The sequence below is a fragment of the Hyperolius riggenbachi genome, chromosome 10, assembly GCF_040937935.1.
Source record: "Hyperolius riggenbachi isolate aHypRig1 chromosome 10, aHypRig1.pri, whole genome shotgun sequence".
In the NCBI taxonomy this organism is placed as follows: domain Eukaryota; kingdom Metazoa; phylum Chordata; class Amphibia; order Anura; family Hyperoliidae; genus Hyperolius; species Hyperolius riggenbachi.
The window spans coordinates 236900760-236920798 of record NC_090655.1 but is presented as its reverse complement, the minus strand read 5'-3'; the positions used below and the strand labels follow the sequence as shown (position 1 = coordinate 236920798).

At 48.8% G+C, this 20039-nt stretch overlaps 1 protein-coding gene across 1 annotated transcript in view; it reads right to left on the bottom strand.

Annotated features, from left to right (window-relative positions):
* Nucleotides 1-20039, bottom strand: part of LOC137536961 (zinc finger protein 585A-like) — a 76261-nt gene that overhangs the window by 36942 nt on the left and 19280 nt on the right. The gene's annotated exons all lie outside the window — the stretch shown is intronic.

The window sequence follows — 20039 nt, the reverse complement described above, 5'->3', positions numbered from 1 at the left end:
GTGGGTGGGGGAGGAAGGTGCCAGTGGGTAGGAGGAGGGTGTTAGTGGAAAGTGGAGGGTGTCAGTGGGCAGAGAGGAGGGTGCTAGTGAGCAGGGAGGAGGGTGAACCTGGGTGGGGAGGAGGGTGCCAGTGGGTAGGAGGAGGGTACCTGTGGGTGGAAAGGAGGGTGACACTGGGTGGGGAGGAGGGTGCCAGTGGGTAGGAGGAGGGTGTCAGTGGGTAGGAGAAGGGTGCCACTGGGTGGGGAGGAGGGTGCCAGTAGGTGGAAAGGAGGGTGCCACTGGTTGGGGAGAAAGGTGCCAGTGGGTAGGAGGAGGGTGACACTGGGTGGGGAGGATGGTACCTGTGGGTGGAAAGGAGGGTGCCACTGTGTGGGGGAGAAAGGTGCCAGTGGGTAGGAGGAGGGTGACACTGGGTTGGGAGGAGGGTGCTAGTCAGCAAAGAAGAGGGTGCCAGTTGGTGGGGAGGAGGGTGCCAGTGGGTGGGAAGGAGGGTGCCAGTGGGTGGGGAGGAGGGTGCCAGTGGGTGGGGAGCAGGGTGTCAGTGGGTAGGAGGAGGGTGCCAGTCAGCAAAGTGGGTGCCAGTGGGTGAGGAGGAGGGTGTCAGTGGGTAGGAGGAGGGTGCCAGTCAGCAAAGAGGGTGCCAGTGGGTGAGGAGGGTGCCAGTGGGTGGGGAGGATGGTGTCAGTGGGTAGGAGGAGGGTGCCAGTCAGCAAAGAGGGTGACAGTGGGTGGGGAGGAGGGTGCTAGTGGTTAGGGGGATCGTCAGTGGAGGGGGGGGGAGAATGCCTGTGGGTGAGGAGGAAGGTGCCCCTGTGTGGGGGAGGAGATTGCCCTGAGGAGAGAAGAGATGACAGAAATGATCGAGGCGCCAGCCGCGCCAATAAGGGATGCGGGAGCCGGCTTTATTCCTCCCTTCCTTTCCTCTGACTGTCCCCACCTGCTGTGAATGACTGTCCCCCCCTGTAGGCAGTGTGTGCGGAGCGGAGCGGTAGGTCCTCTTACCGCAATCCATGCGCACCGGCAACTAGTCTCTTGCTTCCTGTTTACCATGACGTCACAGGAAGCAGGAGACTAGTTGCCTGTGCGCATGGATCTGCGGTAAGAGGACCTACCGCTCCGCTCCGCATGCACTGCCTACAGGGGGGGGGGGGACAGTCATTCACAGCAGGTGGGGACAGTCAGAGGAAGGGAGGGAGGAATAAAGCCGGCTCCCGCATTCCATTATTGGCGCGGCTGGCGCCTCGATCATTTCTGTCATCTCTTCTCTCCTCAGCCGGCCGGGACTTAAGGGGGGCTTCCCGGGATAGCGGGAGAGCCCCCCCAAATCGGGAGAATCCCGACCGATCCGGGACGGTTGGGGGGCATGTAAATAATAATACAGCAGGAGCTGAAAAACGAATGCAAGAGACAAGACACAGAACAGGCTACGTTCACATCATGAAGCGCAGATGGCCTTGCGTTCGAACCGCAACACGAACGCACGCCATCTGCGTTTCTATGCATTTTCACTTTCAGTGAATGGGATCAGCCATGCAACACCTTTTGGTAAAAAATGCGTGCAGCATGCGTTCCTGCACCGCACTGGTCCGGAACGCATGCAGTGTGAACCTCAGACAGTGCAGTCTATGCACTGTCTGATGTCGTGCATGTCGGCCTCCTGCAAGTTGTAGGCCAAAAGCATAGGGTTAGGATAGAATATAACGTCGGACAGCTGCAAAAGCTGCATTTTTATTATCTTAAAATGCAAAAATATGCAGCAGAGTTTGAGAGGGAGACCATTTGAGGCTTGGAAAACAGCAAAATTTTAATTTAGTCTGTCTAATCTTCATCATGAATCAGTGAGAGGGGCCTTGTAATTATCACTGATCCATGACTCGTTCATTTTTATGAACGTTAGTATGTCCACATTGTCTGTGGACAGATGGGTCCATTGGTCGGTAACCACCCCACCTGCAGCACTAAATACTCGCTCAGAAAGAACACTGGCGGCGGGGCATGCAAGAACCTCCAGTGCATACTGAGCGAGTTCAGGCCAGGTATCCAGTTGTTTTGTCCACTACTCCATGGGGTCATCGTTATTCTCCATATTGTCTGGAGCACTGGCCGACCCCAAGTAATCATTCACCATACGGGCCAGCCGCTGGCGGTGACTACTTTGCCCACTGGTGGTGCTGCTGCTACAAGGAGTATCTGGCATTTGCTGATAAAATTCCTTCAACATACTCAGCAGGTTCACAGATTGGCTATTGGTGCTGCTGCTGGGAGTGGGACCACCAGACCTTTGCTGAGTATGATGAGGCTTGGTAGCTTGGGCCCGGGATACAGGTGCAGGAAACGCATCTTCTACCCAACGAAGAAGGGCATCCCGGATGTGGCAGTTTCAAGGCCGCGGTGGCGGTTGCAGAGCGACGGATGTGGGTTGACACTTTCCGTGCTGAGGCCACAGCGTTCTTCAACCCATCAAAAGTGTGTAAAAATTTCTGGACTAAAAGGTTGAAGACGTGAGCCAAGCATGGTAAGTGAGTGTAGCCACCTTCAGAAATGGCGGCCAGCATGTTGGCACCATTATCAGACACCACTACACCTGTTTGTACTAGTTAGCATAAAAATTAGTAGTCTATTAAAACCATATATATACAATGGGAGAAGAAAGAAACCCTTTAAAAAGCACCACTCAGGATAATGTATTGAGAATATCAAAATAATGAATAATTCTCAATACATTATCCTGAGTGGTGCTTTTTTAACCACTTGCCGACCGCGCACTCATACCGCGCGTCGGCAAAGTGGCAGCTGCAGGACCAGTGACGCAGTACTGCGTCGCCAGCTGCAGGCTGATTAATCAGGAAGCAGCCGCTCGCGCGAGCGGCTGCTTCCTGTCAATTCACGGCGGGGGGTGTTAATGTCATACCTGTATGTTAATCCAAGTTTCATATATATGCACTTAATAGATATAAGGTGACACCAATGTTTAATAAGGCTAATGTAACACAGATGATTCAGATGAATAGAGTTACCCTTTAAAGTTAGTCTCAGATTCTTTCTCTGTAGACATGCTTTAGCTAAGACCTGGTACTGTGTGAGTTTTTGTCTTCTCAGGAATTTCTAAACAGATATGGCATGCCTGATACTGCAACCTCCCATCGGGGGATGATTCGAGTCATGCAAGTAAAGGCCTTGAAAGTAACTATGGGAGCAGGATGCCGGAGAGATTGTGTGCTGTAGTCAAGACCAGGTGCAAGGCTGTGAGAATTCTCCGCCCTCTTGGAGTGAAAGAAGAAGACCCTCAGAGACATACATTATTATTGGACAAGTAAATTACATCATGACCACGTAATTTGGGGTATAAGAACTGGTGCACAGCGGAAGTTGAAGCAGAAACCTTAAACTGCCTTGACCCTTTTGCTAGGCTTATCTGGGTTTCCCTCATGTATACATGTGCCATTTTTGAATAAAGCCATAAGTTGTTTTTTCTTTTCATCTCCTGACTTATTTTTGAAATCTTGGTGCATTGGTAAGTAAGTGACTTCCACATTTTGGTCCTTCGAAGCGGGATCGATTCTGTTTCGCCTGGGGTACATCTCTGAAATATGGGGGTGATGATCCCAGTCATCCCAACAAAATAAGTCCTCCAGGGTGAAAATTCCCTGTAAAAAGGGGCAAATTCTCGGAGTGGTATACCCAGACGGGACGGAGCTCGAATCCAAGAACCAGGATTTCAGGAGATGCTTTGAAGAGCAGCGGGCTTTACCTTTTTTGGCGTGTTTGTGTGTGAATGTGTGGCTGGCCACGGATTGAGCGGATTAAATTGATTGTCAACGCTGAGAGCTATCAAGCTGCATCAAAAAAGTAAGTAGATATTTGATTTTATTAGAGTACTGTATGACAATTGAGTTAGCTGGGGTATACCTGTGATCTGTAAAAAAGCTGGCAATTTTACAAATTGTCAGTCGTGGTATCTGCGAGGTGGAATAGATCCTCATTGACCGGATGAGGAGAAACAGCGGATACCACGCAATAGCCACAGGGCAAAAGTAATCCAGGGCGAAAGTGCAAGCCGGATTGAATCCAGGGCTACAACAGCCAGGTTGAATTCAGGGCTCAAGTGCAAGCCGGATAATAGCCGTGGTTATCCTCACTGATTTGCTAGGCTGGGTAGTAATTCTCGCAAAGCGCGCCCGAGTTACAGCGACATTCAGTGAAGCGTACTATTCAGCAAGTCGGCCCCAGCACAGTATCGGTCCACTGGGGGGCAGCGGCGGTTGAGCAGTCATATCATAGGAGACAGGTCACAGGTACCCCGAAGTAGAGTTGTCAGGCAGGATGGGGCAGAATGCAACTAAAGCTCAACTTCTCCGTGCAACGGATGATGAACTTCTCGTGCACCGTAAAGACCCCCACTTGACGGAGAAATGCGAGGTCTGGCATGAGATGTTCAAATTCCCGGGCCACTTACACCCGAAACAATGCAGGGCATTGATAAAGGCTATAGAGGAGAAAAGTAAAGGGAAATTGATTTTGCAGAATAAATATGGTTTGCAATTGGCGAGAGAATGGCGAGATGAAGCTGACAAGCGTAAGAGGGAACTGTGCTCCTTTTTATTTTGGGAAGAAAGCGAGTGATTTGGAGGGTGAATATGGTCACATTGCGACTGCGCAGGATGTTGAGAGCGAGAGTGAAAGTGGAGATGTGCCTGGAGCTGAGGCTGGAGAAGCACAAAGGCTGAGGCAGAGATCCCAAATCACTCAGCGGGGTCCAGACCATAAGTCAGGACATCCAGCCCGCTCCTCAAGTACAGGAAACATCAGTGAGCCCACTAAGTCCAAACCTGTTAACAGACAAACTGAGGTGACAACGTCTGATAGACAGTTGCGGGGGCGAAGAACCTCAGGAACCCCTCAGCCTTGGGCATCAAACAGGAGGTTGATCAATTAGCTGTGACAACGGGAGATCTGAGAGTAAGTGCAAATAGTGAAAAACAGCCATCTCAGACCCCGCCGAAATATACCAACATTTACTCACTGCTTCCACACCCTCAACTTCCTTCCTATAATCCAGGCGCCATCTTTATGCACCCGATGGCAGCCATGTCACAGCTCCCGGGTTCCGCCATGTTACCATATCCATCTTCCACCACATTGCGACAGCCGGCGGCGGCCATTTCAATGCCTACAGAAAAGTGCAACCCTGAACCCGTAATGCAAATGCCTATGATAGAGCTCCCAAACGGAGCAGGGCAAACCATACATGTTTACAGACCCTGGACAGAGGACGACATGTTGAATGCAATTAAGACTATACCAAGCCCGAGAGAGGATGTGGTTGAATGCGTTAAACAACTGACTGAGTTGAGACGGAGTTTTAAGCTGACTGCCACTGAATGTGAGAGAGTTGTGAGAAGAGTCTGTGGAACTGGATGGGTGAATGTCGAGGGTAATTGGAGTGCATGGGGGCCTGGACGACTTGAGACTGACCCGCCAGTGGAGTTGGATTGGGATAGCACAACCTTAACCACCAGGTGGGATGCATTGATCCAACGAATGATAACATTTTATAAGATCACCCCAGATTTTACCAAGCTTTCTACGATATCCCAGAAATCAAACGAAAGCGTGGATGATCTGGTAGCACGGGTCATGGATGCTTTTGAAAAATACAGTGGGTTGCAGAAACCTGCAGTGCTTGATGGCACTACACCATGGGAACAACAGCTCAAAGCACAGATTGATAGGGCTTTAAAGGAAGAATTACAGTGGACAATCCATAAACATTTGATTACATGGCGTATGTGCAGTGTGACGGAGTTTTTGGAGTATGCCAGGCATGCGGAGAAAATTCTGATAAAAAAAAAGAAGCGGGGACAGAAGAGGCCTCCTATTCCTTGCCCACCTGCAACCAGGGCGCGGGTGAGGAGGGTGCATACAGCGGAGATGTCTCACGTCCCCGTCCACGTAGATTTGTGCATGACTAGGCAGGGAAGAGTTGAGCCGTGACACTATTGTGATTGAGATTGATTATGCTGACACAAAAAGCCTGAAATCCTTTTGTCTGTATCGAGTGTTAGAATCAAGTTTTTGGTTGACACTGGTGCATGTAGGTCTGTCCTTGGGACTGGTTTAAATATCCTGTGGGAAAAGTTGGATACAGTTGTTACACGCAATGCCGGTGGTGGGTTTGAAGTGTCCCCAACCACTAAACTGTTGCAGGTTTTAAATGAAAAGTCAGGCAGAGCTGTGTTTTGCAGTTTCATAATCTCTGCAAGGTGCCCAATTAATCTGTGTGGCAGAGACTTGATTGGTGATTTGAAGTTGACTATTGCTCCCGGTCCAGAGTCACTGCAGATCCATCGTGCTCCTATGGCAGAAGCACCTGACGTGCATTGGTACGGTATTATTCTGCCAAATTCACTCCTGAACTGGATGCAGCAGGATGCCAGTCCGGCTGATACATTTCAGGAGGTAGTATGTGTGGCACACGTCACCACACATTACATAGCAAATGGATGCAGGGATTTGGACTATGAGCAAAAGTACCCAATGAGGAGAAAAGTCTGTGTAGAGATTACCGGACTATGGGAAAATGCAGAAGGTTATGTTCTGTATGAGGTTTCAATCCCAGGCTGGGACAGTGTTGAGACCGACGGCATCCTGCAGGATGAGCTGTTTGCTGTCCCGAACTCCGCCCCTCATGCTTCACTGTACAAACCGCAGTGGGGACGTTGGGACACGGCCGGGATTCTATTGAACAAGTGGAAAGAAGGAAGTGGTGAGGGCATTTACTGCCCACGCCACCTTCAGACCACGGGAATGCTGATACACCTGACTAAACGACCTGAAGAAGCTGACAATGTTGACTTTGCAGATGCGTCCTGACATGAGTTGTCCGGTGTCCCAGACAAGCTGTGGGCACAATCTGACACTGACGTGGGCCTGATACAAAATTCAGAGGGAAAAGGTACACGTACTCGAGACTCCCGCAAGGGTACTGTGAAAGTCCGGCGATCTTTTCACAAGAGATAAATAGGTCTCTAGAATCTTTCCCTGTCCCTGATGATTGCAGACTCCTCATTTATGTCGATGATTTGTGTATAGGTGCTCCAGATGAGAAGAGGTGTCTGCAACTCACAGTGCAACTGCTCTGTTTCTTAGCAGAACAGGGCCACAAGGCCTCACGTAAGAAACTACAGTTCTGTCAGCCCACTGTTAAATATTTAGGACAACTCATTTCAGGTGCAGGACGTACTATTGAGGATACGCGGGTACGAGCTATCCAAGATATACCAAAACCTGTGACAAAGAAAGACATGATGACGTTCCTTGGGACCCTTAACTACTGCAGGGCCTGGTTTATCCATTGCTCAGCACTGGTTAAGCCTTTGTTCAATGCCATCCACACTGACCCAATGGCAATGACTGACAAAGTCACCTGGACAGATGACTTGACTATGGCATTTGAGAGGTGTAAGTCTGCGCTGCAAGATCCCCTGGTTTTAGCCTTCCCTGATTACATGAAGGTTTTTAAACTGTATGTTGATTGCAAAGATAAATGCATGACAGCTGTGATGACACAAACTTGGGGAGACAAACAGAGGCCGCTAGGTTTTTATTCTAAGCCTTTGGATCAGGTTGCATGGGCCTTGCCGTCTTGTGTACAAGCTGTTATTGCTGCTGCGATGGCTGTTGACATAACGGCCACCCTGGTCCTCTACCATCCACTAGAGGTTCTTGTTCCCCACGCAGTGCATGCTCTTTTGTTGCAGGATAAAATGACGTTACTTACTCCTGCCCGTCACTTGTATTGCACTGCCACTTTGCTGGGTCAGCCTCACCTTACAGTGAAACGCTGTACCACACTCAACCCAGCAACTTTACTCCCGACCCCCGCTGCAGAGGGTGTTGAGCCCCAGCATGATTGTGTCACAGAGTCACAAAAGGTCTTTCTGCCCAGAGAAGACCTGAAGTCCGAACCAATACCTGGAAGTACGCCCGTCTTTGTCGATGGCTCTGCCTCCAAAGATGCCTTAGGAGTGAACAGAGTGGGATATGCTGTTGTTACCCTGGATGCTGTTTTGGAGTCTGGTCCTTTACCAATCTCCTACTCCGCACAAGCTGCAGAGATTCATGCACTCACTCGAGCCTGTGCGCTGCACGAGGGTGAAGTTCTCACTGTTTACACTGACAGCCAGTATGCGTTCTCTGCTTGCCATACCTACGCTGCACAGTGGCAGAACCGTGGCATGTTAACTGCGGCTGGGAAACCAGTCCGTCATAAAGACTTATTGCAACAGCTCCTTGATAGTGTACTGCTGCCCTCGCAGGTAGCTGTGGTAAAATGTATGGCACACATGCGTGATGACTCTGACGTTACCCGTGGCAACAATCTTGCAGATGCTGAGGCGAAATTGGCGGCGCTGCGCCCTCTCCCAACTTCTGAGCCATCCCATCCCTTCTGCCCACCACAGCTGCCGCCTCCCCTTCACTCCCTGATACTGATCCCCCTCTGCCATCAGCCCCCTCCCCTCTCATCATTCCATCCTCTGCAGCGATCACCACTGATCTCTTAGTGGAATTTCAGAACAATGCACCAGCAGCTGAAAAGGCACAGTGGGGAAGGGCACATGCAACAGTTAATGATAGCGGCCTCCTCTGTGTCAATGATGCCTTATGCCTTCCCAGACTTCTGTACAGATTATTGGCTCTTGTGTTACATGGGGTCACCCATGTCTCAACGGGTGGTATGATGGCTATAGCCACCAAACATTTTTACTGTCCGGGCATAAGTACCTTTTTTAAAAAGTTTGTCTCACAATGCACTGTATGTGCCCAGCACAACACAGGAAAGGGATTAAAGCCACCTATTGGTAAAACACCTACACCACATTACCCCTTTCATACCATTGCACTGGATTACATTGAACTCAACCCTGCAGAGGGAAAGAAATATGCTCTAGTGCTGCTAGATATATTCTCGGGGTGGGTGGAAGTCTTTCCCACTGCAAAAGCTGATGCACTCACAGTTGCAAAAGCGCTGACAAGAGATATTATTCCGAGATGGGGCATACCAGAAAAAATCATCAGTGACAATGGTAGCCATTTTGTGAATGATATCATTAAACAATTGACAGTTACTTTGTGCATAAACGTTAGACACCATTGTAGTTATCACCCACAGTCAGCAGGAGCTGTGGAAAGAACAAATGATACAATTAAAAACAAACTTACTAAAGCTATGGCGGAAACAGGGAAGAGTTGGATATGGTGTTTACCCTTGGTATTGTTAAGTATGAGAACAGTAACAGTGAAAGGCAAGTTGTCACCATATGAAATTGTGTTTGGCAGGTCCTACAGAATCCCGGCTTTTGATGTAATCTGGGATCCCCCTGAGGAGTGGGAACTTGCAGACTACTTAAGACGCACCTGTAAACAAAGATCTCATGTACCGGGGAACCCTCCAAAAGAGCCGGATGTAAGTGAGGATCTCCTCGTAAATATAGGAGATTGGATCTGGGTCAAAATTATTAAAAGAAAACATTGGAACACCCCACGGTGGGAGGGTCCTTACCAGGTGTTGCTGGCCACACCCACAGCGGTCAGAATAGCCGAAAAAAGTTTGTGGATACATTTAACTCACTGCAAAAGGGCACCCATTCCCGGTTCAGGGACAGAATAGACAGCATCCTGTGACGGGAGGTGTTGGCTCCTGGGCCCTGGAGTGTGAGGAACATTTGCCTGAGCTCCAGTCAAGACAACGTCACAGCGGGTGGAGGGAATATTAGAGATTTTCCTCCATTCAAAGCGGGCACAAGCCCTGAACAGGATAACTGAGGAGCTAGATTAGGGAGAGTTGGGGCCCGCTTAATTCCCAGAGTTCTTTTAAAAAAAAAAAAAATATATATATATATATATATATATATATATATATATATATAAAAGAGAGAAGAAATGGGAATCTTGGATACAAGATACTTTAAGACTCCAAGTGGAAAGGGAGTCATTATTTCTATGCTTTTCATTGGGACATTGTGGATAGTGTTAGAAGCCCTAGAGCATTTCCAAACACCTCCTTCAGCCTTTCCACAAACTGATAATGTAACTCACAACCGACCAAGGGTTAAACGGGATGCCATAAATATAGGACTGATGCGAAGAGGACAGGTTGCTGTAACAAGAGAACACCAGAGCTTAGTGTTCTGGTATAATTCTTCACAAATACAAGTGGCGACTTACACCTTTGACTACTGCCAGGTTGTGCAACGTTGTAATTGGCACTACAGCCTTTATGAAAAAGGACAATTTTTCATTTGTGTGACTGATGACCATTGGGGGTATGAATGTAGTTCTTGGAAAGCAGCTGCCTGGAACACAGGTACTGACTGGGGATACAGACCTGATCCTGCCATGACACGGATTGACAGAAATGGGGTGCCCCTTCGTTTAAGGATGACCTTAACAACAGCTGGGGGAGCCTGTATGCCTGGAAAACTAATAGATAGTTCCCAGCGCCTGACCCTGAATATAGAAAACCCGAGCCCTGGAGATGCAGGAACGTATGTGATAGGCATGCATGTCCCAGGGTATACAGGGGGGCCTCTGGGGAAGTTTTCGCTCAGGGACATGTACAAAAACCCTGAGTTTAAAGTCATGGAGCATGAGGATCAGGAACCATGGGTACAGGCCCTGGCTAACCCTACATTTGAGGAGACCATTGCCATGGAGACAGGATATTCAGATACTAACATGTGGCTTGAATGGATGAGGTACACAGCCAAACAACACAATATGTCAGATTGTTATGTATGTGCAGGAGCAAGGCCACACCTTGGCACTGTGCCACTTCCCCTTCCAGAGGGGGGTGAGAAATGTTTTCTGTCACTCTATAGGAGTAAGGGTCAAACCCCAGCCACAACAGATCCACTATGTAAAATGTGGATAGACTGATACCCATTGAAGGAAGGTACCCCTGATCAAATTGACCACTCAACAACTGTGTACAAGGGTAACTATACCTGTCATAACAGTACGAATTCAGGTGGAGTAGATGTGGGTGAATTTCCCCCTGGTTACTGTGCTGTAATGAAGCAAGCAGACCCTTTCCTACTATTTCATCAGACACACTCCCTTGGTGATATCTACTGGTTGTGCGGTGATCTTAAATTACGCCCTAGATTGCCACCAGTGTGGAAAGGTCACTGTGCACTGGCCAAACTCATTATGCCCATACATATGTTTAGAGAGAGTGACCAGGATTTTGAAAAAGAAGCCCACAAGATCTTTAAGAGAGAACTTAAAGGTAACCTGGACCCACATGTCTTTTTGGATGCAATAGGTGTCCCCAGAGGGGTTCCAGATGAATTTAAGGCCAGAAACCCGGTGTGGGCAGGGTTTGAGTCTTTGATTCCACAGATCACCATTAACAAAAACGTGGAGTGGATAAACTACATATATTACAATCAGCAAAGATTTGTGAATTTCACGCGTGATGCTCTGCAGGGCATAGTTAATGAGTTAGGCCCAAACTCCAAAATGACATTTCAAAACAGAATGAGTCTGGACATGATGCTTGCTGAAACAGGAGGAGTTTGCAAATTTCTGGGACTGGGCGGGGCCTGCTGTACCTACATTCCCAGTGAAACTGGCCCTGATGGACGGGTGACAGAAGCTTTGAGGAAACTGACTGACCTATCAGACGAGTTAAAAAGAAACTCTGGTGTATCAGATTCCTTTACAAAATGGTTCAATGACTGGTTTGGAAACTGGAAGGGTTTCCTAAAAAATGTTGGTACCATGATACTTATTGTGATACTCATGTTCAGTTTTTTGGCTTGTTGTGTTATACCCCTGGCCAGGAAATACGTGGGCAGTTTCATAAAGCAGAAAACTGATGCAGCCATGTTTTCATTCCAACATGAGGAATACAATGACAGTGAGGAGGAGGACAGCTTTATGGGGAAGCACAAATTCCCAAAGATTGACTTCTCAGTTGTGTAGATTGTTTGATATCTGATAAGATAGTACACTAGAAGCAGTAGGCGTTAAATAAACATATATATATTTTGCAATGCTACAAGGCTACGATGAAAGCGACTGCTAGCTTCCATTATTTAAGAAGTGTTTCAAGTCTATGTAGTTAAACCCCTTGCGACCTTATACATATATATGTGCAACAGGGGGGTATGTTAATGTCATAGATGTATGTTAATCCAAGTTTCATATATATGCACTTAATAGATATAAGGTGACACCAATGTTTAATAAGGCTAATGTAACACAGATGATTCAGATGAATAGAGTTACCCTTTAAAGTTAGTCTCAGATTCTTTCTCTGTAGACATGCTTTAGCTAAGACCTGGTACTGTGTGAGTTTTTTGTCTTCTCAGGAATTTATAAACAGATATGGCGTGCCTGATACTGCAACCTCCCATCGGGGGATGATTCAAGTCACACAAGTAAAGGCCTTGAAAGTAACTATGGGAGCAGGATGCCGGAGAGATTGTGTGCTGTAGTCAAGACCAGGTGCAAGGCTGTGAGAATTCTCCGCCCTCTTGGAGTGAAAGAAGAAGACCCTCAGAGACATACATTATTATTGGACAAGTAAATTACATCATGACCACGTAATTTGGGGTATAAGAACTGGTGCACAGCGGAAGTTGAAGCAGAAACCTTAAACTGCCTTGACCCTTTTGCTAGGCTTATCTGGGTTCCCCTCATGTATACATGTGCCATTTTTGAATGAAGCCATAAGTTGTTTTTTCTTTTCATCTCCTGACTTATCTTTGAAATCTTGGTGTATTGGTAAGTAAGTGACTTCCACAGGGGCTCCGTGAATAGCCTGCGGGCCGCCGATCGCGGCTCGCAGGCTAAGTGTAAACACAAGCGGAAATAATCTGCTTTGTTTACATTGTACGGCGCTGCTGCGCAGCAGCGCCGTAAGGCAGATCGGCGATCCCCGGCCAATCAGCGGCCGGGGATCGCCGCCATGTGACAGGGGACAGCCTGTCACTGGCTGCACAGGACGGATAGCGTCCTGTGCAGCCCCGATCACCGGGGATGAGCAGATAGGAGAGGGAGGGGGGAATTTCGCCGCGGAGGGGGGCTTTGAGGTGCCCCCCCCCGCAACATGCCAGACAGGAGGAGCGATCAGACCCCCCCTGCACATCATCCCCATAGGGGGGAAAAAGGGGGGCGATCTGATCGCTCTGTGTGCCAGCTGATCTGTGCTGGGGGCTGCAGAGCCCACCCAGCACAGATCACAAAAAATAACGCTGGTCCTTAAGGGGTGGTAAAGGGTGGGTCCTCAAGTGGTTAAAGGGTTTCTTTCTTCTCCCATTGTACAGTATATATATGTTGTTTGACCCTAGCACACTGCAGGCATATGCAGGGGTTGCAGACATACCTCTTTGGGGCGGTAGTCTATTACAACCAAATAAAAAATTGGGGGACCGGGGTGGATCCGTCTCCCCAATATATATGACACGACCACCATATATGGTATCCAGAAAAATATATATTTAATCTGTACTCCACATAAAATTATGCAACACGTTTAGTGGGTCCCAAGCCCGCTTCCTCAGGCGTATTTTTCTGGATACCATATATGGTGGTTGTGTCATATATATTAGGGAGATGGAACCACCCCCGGTCCCTCAATTTTTTATTTGGTTTTAATAGACTACTAATTTTTATTCTGCTGGCGCCTCTGTAACTACTACAAATATCATTATCCACCTGGAGGATGGGTGTGTACACCCTTATTTTTCTTCTACGGAGAGCGACTTCTTAGCCTGAGTGGGTACAGGCTTAATATCCCCATATGCGATTGGAGTGGTTGCCTGAGGTCGGTAACCGAGACTTGTGAGTATAACCATATCTGCTGTACAAATTGAAGATTACCTTATATCAACAATAATACACTATTGGGGGCTCTCGGTTGTTCTTTCTTTTTGTCTTCTACCACTACACCTGTGTCCAGTTTTCCATACCACACACATATCTGTCCTGCTCCCCCAGACACTGCAGATCTCTCCAATCACCACATGGGGCCGGCCGCCACATCACACACATCTGTCCTGCTCCCCCACGCACTGCAGAGCTCACCAGTCACCACACGGGGGCGCCATATCACACACACCTGTCCTGCTCCCCCAGACACTGCAGAGCTCTCCAGTCACCACATGGGGGCACCACATCACACACATTTGTCCTGCTCCCCCAGACACTGCAGAGCTCACCAGTCACCACACGGGGGCGCCATATCACACACATATCTCTCCTGCTCCCCCACACACTGCAGAGCTCTCCAGTTACCACACGGGGGCACCATATCACACACATATCTCTCCTGCTCCCCCACACACTGCAGATCTCTCCAATCACCACACGGGGGCGCCATATCACACACATATCTCTCCTGCTCCCCCACACACTGCAGAGCTCTCCAGTTACCACACGGGGCGCCACATCATACAAATATATTTCCTGCTCCCACAGACACTGCAGAGCTCTCCAGTTACCACATGGGGGCGCCATATCTCACACATATCTGTCCTGCTCCCCCAGACACTGCAGAGCTCTCCAGTCACCACATGGGGACGCCACATCACACACATCTGCTCTGCTCCCCCAGACACTGCAGAGCTCACCAGTCACCACACGGGGGCGCCATATCACACACATATCTGTCCTGCTCCCCCACCCACTGCAGCGGTCTTCAATTACCACATGGGGGCGCCACATCACACATATATCTGTCCTGCTCCGGCAGACACTGCAGAGCTCTCCAGTCACCACACGGGGGCACCATATCACACACATATCTGTCCTGCTCCCCACATGGGGGCACCACATCACACACATATCTGTCATGCTCCCCCACCCACTGCAGCGGTCTTCAATTACCACATGGGGTCACCACATCACACATATACCTGTCCTGCTCCGGCAGACACTGCAGAGCTCTCCAGTAACCATACGGGGCGCCATATCACACACATATCTGTCCTGCTCCGGCAGACACTGCAGAGCTCTCTAGTCACCACACGGGGGCACCATATCACACACATATCTGTCCTGCTCCCCCAGACACTGCAGAGCTCTCCAGTCACCACACGGGGGCGCCATATCACACACATACCTGTCCTCCACCAGACACTGCAGAGCTCTCCAGTCACCACACGGGGGCGCCATATCACACACATACCTGTCCTTCTCCCCCAGACACTGCAGAGCTCTCCAGTCACCACACGGGGCGCCATATCACACACATATCTCTCCTGCTCCCCCAGACACTGCAGAGCTCTCCAGTCACCACACAGGGGCACCATATCACACACATACCTGTCCTTCTGCACCAGACACTGCAGAGCTCTCCAGTCACCACACGGGGGTGCCATATCACACACATACCTGTCCTGCTCCCCCCGACACTGCAGAGCTCTCCAGTCACCACACGGGGGCACCATATCACACACATACCTGTCCTCCTCCCCCACACACTGCAGCGCTCTCCAGTCACCACACGGGGGCACCACATCACGCACATATCTGTCCTCCTCCCCCACACACTGCAGAGCTTTCCAGTCACCACACAGGGGCACCATATCACACACATATCTCTCCTGCTCCCCCAGACAATGCAGAGCTCTCCAGTTACCACATGGGGGCGCTAGCACCATATCACATATAAAGCTATCATACAATACATTTTGTTGAATAATATGTCTGCATGTTGTATGTGTGAACCAGGAATCTTTATTTCACCTGTTATATTGTCATACAAAAATGATTACATACATTTTTATACAGGTCTCCTATAACTACTTAAACCCTCTCCTTACACTGACTTCCCATAATCCCCTGCACAGCAGAGATGAAGTTCAGTTGTGAGCCAGTCAGAGACGTTTGTAGCTGTTTGTAGTGTGAAGAAAGCATCTAACATGTTTCAGGCACTGGGGTTGGGTGTTTATTGGGTCAGAGAATACAAGCTGATCCTTAGCAGTGTGGAGATTATAGGAGATTCTGGAAGCAGCATGCTCGTCAACCATGAATAGTCATATCTCTGTACAGTGTGGCGGGGCTGTGCGAGTCACAAAGTTGGATGAGTGGAATGACCTATATGTCGCACGTACTGCAGCTCACATGACAGTGCTGTAGTTATGCTTTTAGCCAAGTTGCTGCAGCACCTTAAGGTGTTATACAGTCCCAAGGGTGAGATTGTTGTAGCCAAGAGATTTCAGTGTTGTCATCTCACAGAGCAATAACATGTTAAAGAAATACTTTTATCTACCACCAGATTCGGCCTAGCCCATATGCTATTCCCTTTTTCTCCTGAGTTTTCTCCTAAGTGATACACTATATTCTCATTACTGTAAACTCCAAGGGAGCAGGAAAAGTGGTTTACTATATCAGGATTTTACTATACCAGAAATTGTATTAGAAATAGTCCAGCATGCCCTGGTATATTCTCTGCTGTAAAGGACCAACTCTGTCCTCCCTTTGGAGATACAGTACAAGCACGTGCACATTTGGTGGACTACTAGGTTAAGTATACCTTAGGGCTGCATAGCCAGTCTGGACACATTGCTGGTACAGTATCCAGAGCTCCTTAAAGGGATACTGTAGGGGGGGGGTCGGGGGAAAATGAGTTGAACTTACCTGGGGCTTCTAATGGTCCCCCACAGACACCCTGTGTTGGCGCAACCACTCACCGATGCTCCGGCCCCGCCTCCAGTTCACTTCTGGAATTTCTGACTTTAAAGTCAGAAAACCACTGCGCCTGCATTGCCGTGTCCTCGCTCCCGCTGATGTCACCAGGAGTGTACTGCGCAGGTACAGACCATACTGGGCCTGCACTGTGCGCTCTTGATGACATCAGCGGGATCGAGGACACGGCAACGCAGGCGCAGTGGATTTCAGACTTTAAAGTCAGAAATTCCAGAAGTGAACCCGAGGCGGGGCCGGAGTATTGGTGAGTGGCTGCGCCAACACAGGATGTCTGCGGGGGACCATTAGAAGCCCCGGGTAAGTTCAACTCATTTTCCCCCGACCCCCTACAGTATTCCTTTAAAAATTGCAGGCGTCACTAAATAAAGGCAGCCACTTCCTGTGAGTGTCTCCGATACCCCTGTGGGCGGAACTTGCTTCACGTGTCCTGTAAAACTTTCTGCTCACACTTGAGCCAATCATGAAGCCTCTCTTCAAAATGCAGCAAATCATAGTAAGCCACTCACATCTGTAATGCAAATGGCTCCGATACCTCCGTGGGTGGGACTTGGCACTCTACTCTCCTTAATGTGATGCTACTTTTATCAGTGATTGCAAACTGGAAGTGGTAACACTGCATTCTCTTTTGTTACGTTCACATTATTCCTCATTTTCCCCCAGGCTGCTTATTTGTACAGTACTGTATATCCAGCATAGGGCTGAGCTCTCGGATTCCGAATTTCGAGTTTGCCATCGGAATTTGGCAGTTCCGAGTAAGCTCTCGAAACTCTAAAATTCGGCAATTCCGAGTACCGAATTCGCGTTTACATTGAAGTCAATAGTGCTAAATTCCATGGTTAATTGTAAAGCCCCCTTACATGCTATCATCACCAAATTTGGCATGTATATTAAGCAGATGAGTAGGAACATGGTAAAAAAAAATTGTGAAAAGACCTTATAGTTTTTGAAAAAATCGATTTTAAAGTTTCATAGGAAAAATGTTTTTTAAACTGTGTAAAATGACACTGCTGCAGAACAGGTTACTGCATTCCGAGTTCTGTATACATATTGTATACATTTCATGAAAACAGACAGCGTGGGGTCCCCCCTCCCAAGCCTCCTTAACCCCTTGTCCCCCATGCAGGCTGGAATAGCCAGAATGCGGAGTCCCGGCCATGTGGGGCTTCGCACCCTGAGCTATACCAGCCCGCATGGTCCATGGTATGGGGGGGACTCTGGAGGAGAGGGGCGGCCAACCTCCCCCTCTCCTCCAGAGCCCTTGTCCAATCCATGGAGGAGGTGGGGGCTGCCGACGTCCTGGGGGGTTCATGGTGCCATCCGGGGTTCCCCTTTAACAAGCGGACCCCGGAAGCCGCCCCCTCCCCAGGAGAAATGAGTATAGGGGTACACGGTATCGCTCTCGGTAAGCCGTTCCGCTGGCTGGCTGGAATTCTGGAGGTGGGGGGGAGTGCGCAAGGGGGGGCCCTAGGTGAGGGAGGGGAGGCTTCCCCCTCTCCCCGCCGCTCTGTGCCCACTTTCCCACCTTCCTGCGCTGTGCCCCCCTCTATGCTCTTAGGAGGTCCCGCGCACCTGTCGATCCTGCAGAACTCCTGGGGATGAAAGGCTGTAGATCTGTATTGCATAAGCTAGAAACACGAAAATTGTTTGCTAAAACAAGAATTTTCGGCAAACAGTGTCATAAACAAAATGGCTGCTGGGAAATCCCCGTTCCCCGGAGGCCACCTCAGAGTGTCAGAATACGTGTTATTTCACATGAATGGGTGGGTCCAGGGGATTAGACAACCTCCTGCTTTGGTCACCTGGACCCACCATCTATGTGAAAAATCACTGGTTTCGCCACTCTAGTGTGGCCTCCAGCGATCGGGGATTTCCCAGTGGCCATTTTGATTGCATCACTGTTTGCCGAAATTTCTTGTTTTAAAGGCAACATTTTCGTGTTCTCAGCCTCTGCTATACAGATGCAGAGGCTGACTGTGACCATTCAGTGGTGGGAGTTCGTCAGTGTGGGAGGGAGGTGGGATGTCATAAGAGGATACTGGCGTGGGACCACTCCTGAGGTTACTGGCGTGAGATTATCGCAATGTAAGTATCCCTGGTTAATTTAGAACAATAAAGGACTTTTTTTGTTGTCGTGTTTTTATTTATTTTTTTTAACTCTACTGAAATGGGTAAGGGGTACCGTGTACCCCTATACTCATTTCTCCTGGGGAGGGGGCGGCTTCCGGGGTCCGCTTGTTAAAGGGGAACCCCGGATAGCACCATGAACCCCCCAGGACGTCGGCGGCCCCCACCTCCTCCTGGGGCACCGGAGGTGGGGAAGAGCCCCTTGTCCATGGATTGGACAAGGGCTCTGGAGGAAAGGGGGAGGTTGGCCGCCCCTCTCCTCCAGAGCCCCCCCATACCATGGATATAGCTCAGGGTGCGAAGCCCCACGTGGCCGGGACTCCGCATTCTGGCTATCCCAGCCTGCATGGGGGACAAGGGGTTAAGGAGGCTTGGGAGGGGGGACCCCACGCTGTCTGTTTTCATGAAATGTATACAATATGTATACAGAACTCGGAATGCAGTAACCTGTTCTGCAGCAGTGTCATTTTACACAGTTTAAAAAACATTTTTCTTATGAAATTTTGAAATCGATTTGCTCAAAAACTATAAGCTCTTTTCACAAATTTTTTTTTTACCATGTTCCTACTCATCTACTTAATAAACATGGCAAATTTGGTAATGATAGCATGTACGGAGGCTTTATAATTAACCGCAGAAGTTAACACTATTTAATTCAATAGAAATGCACTCGGAACACGAAAATTCGGAACACGAAACTCGGTTTTCGCATGCGGTACACGAAATTTCGAAGAAATCGGAATTCAGCTGCTGTTCCGATCAGCCCTAATCCAGCGCCGGGGCCATTCGTCTTGTCTCACAAATGTTATCAGGAATCAACTCACCCGCAACCAGCCTGAAGAGAGCAGCCGATCAGGATTTTCACACTGACATATGACACATGCGCCACCCACTGCCATGACGCATGCACTGCCCACTGTTTACTATATCCAGAGTCAGCATCACGTAAGGCCAAAAAACATTTACTATAACAGAAGTTTTATTATATCAGAGTTTACTATACCAGGAGTTGCTCCCATAGACTTATAATGGAGATTGGCCGGGACCTGGAGAGGTAGTTAATTATACCCAAATGTTTTCTATATCAGAGTTTATTATAACGAGATTATACTATATTTTCAAAGTGGTCTTCAAAATGCCTTCTAAATCACCAGCAAGCAAAAAAAATACTTAAAATAGTTTTGGTAGTACTT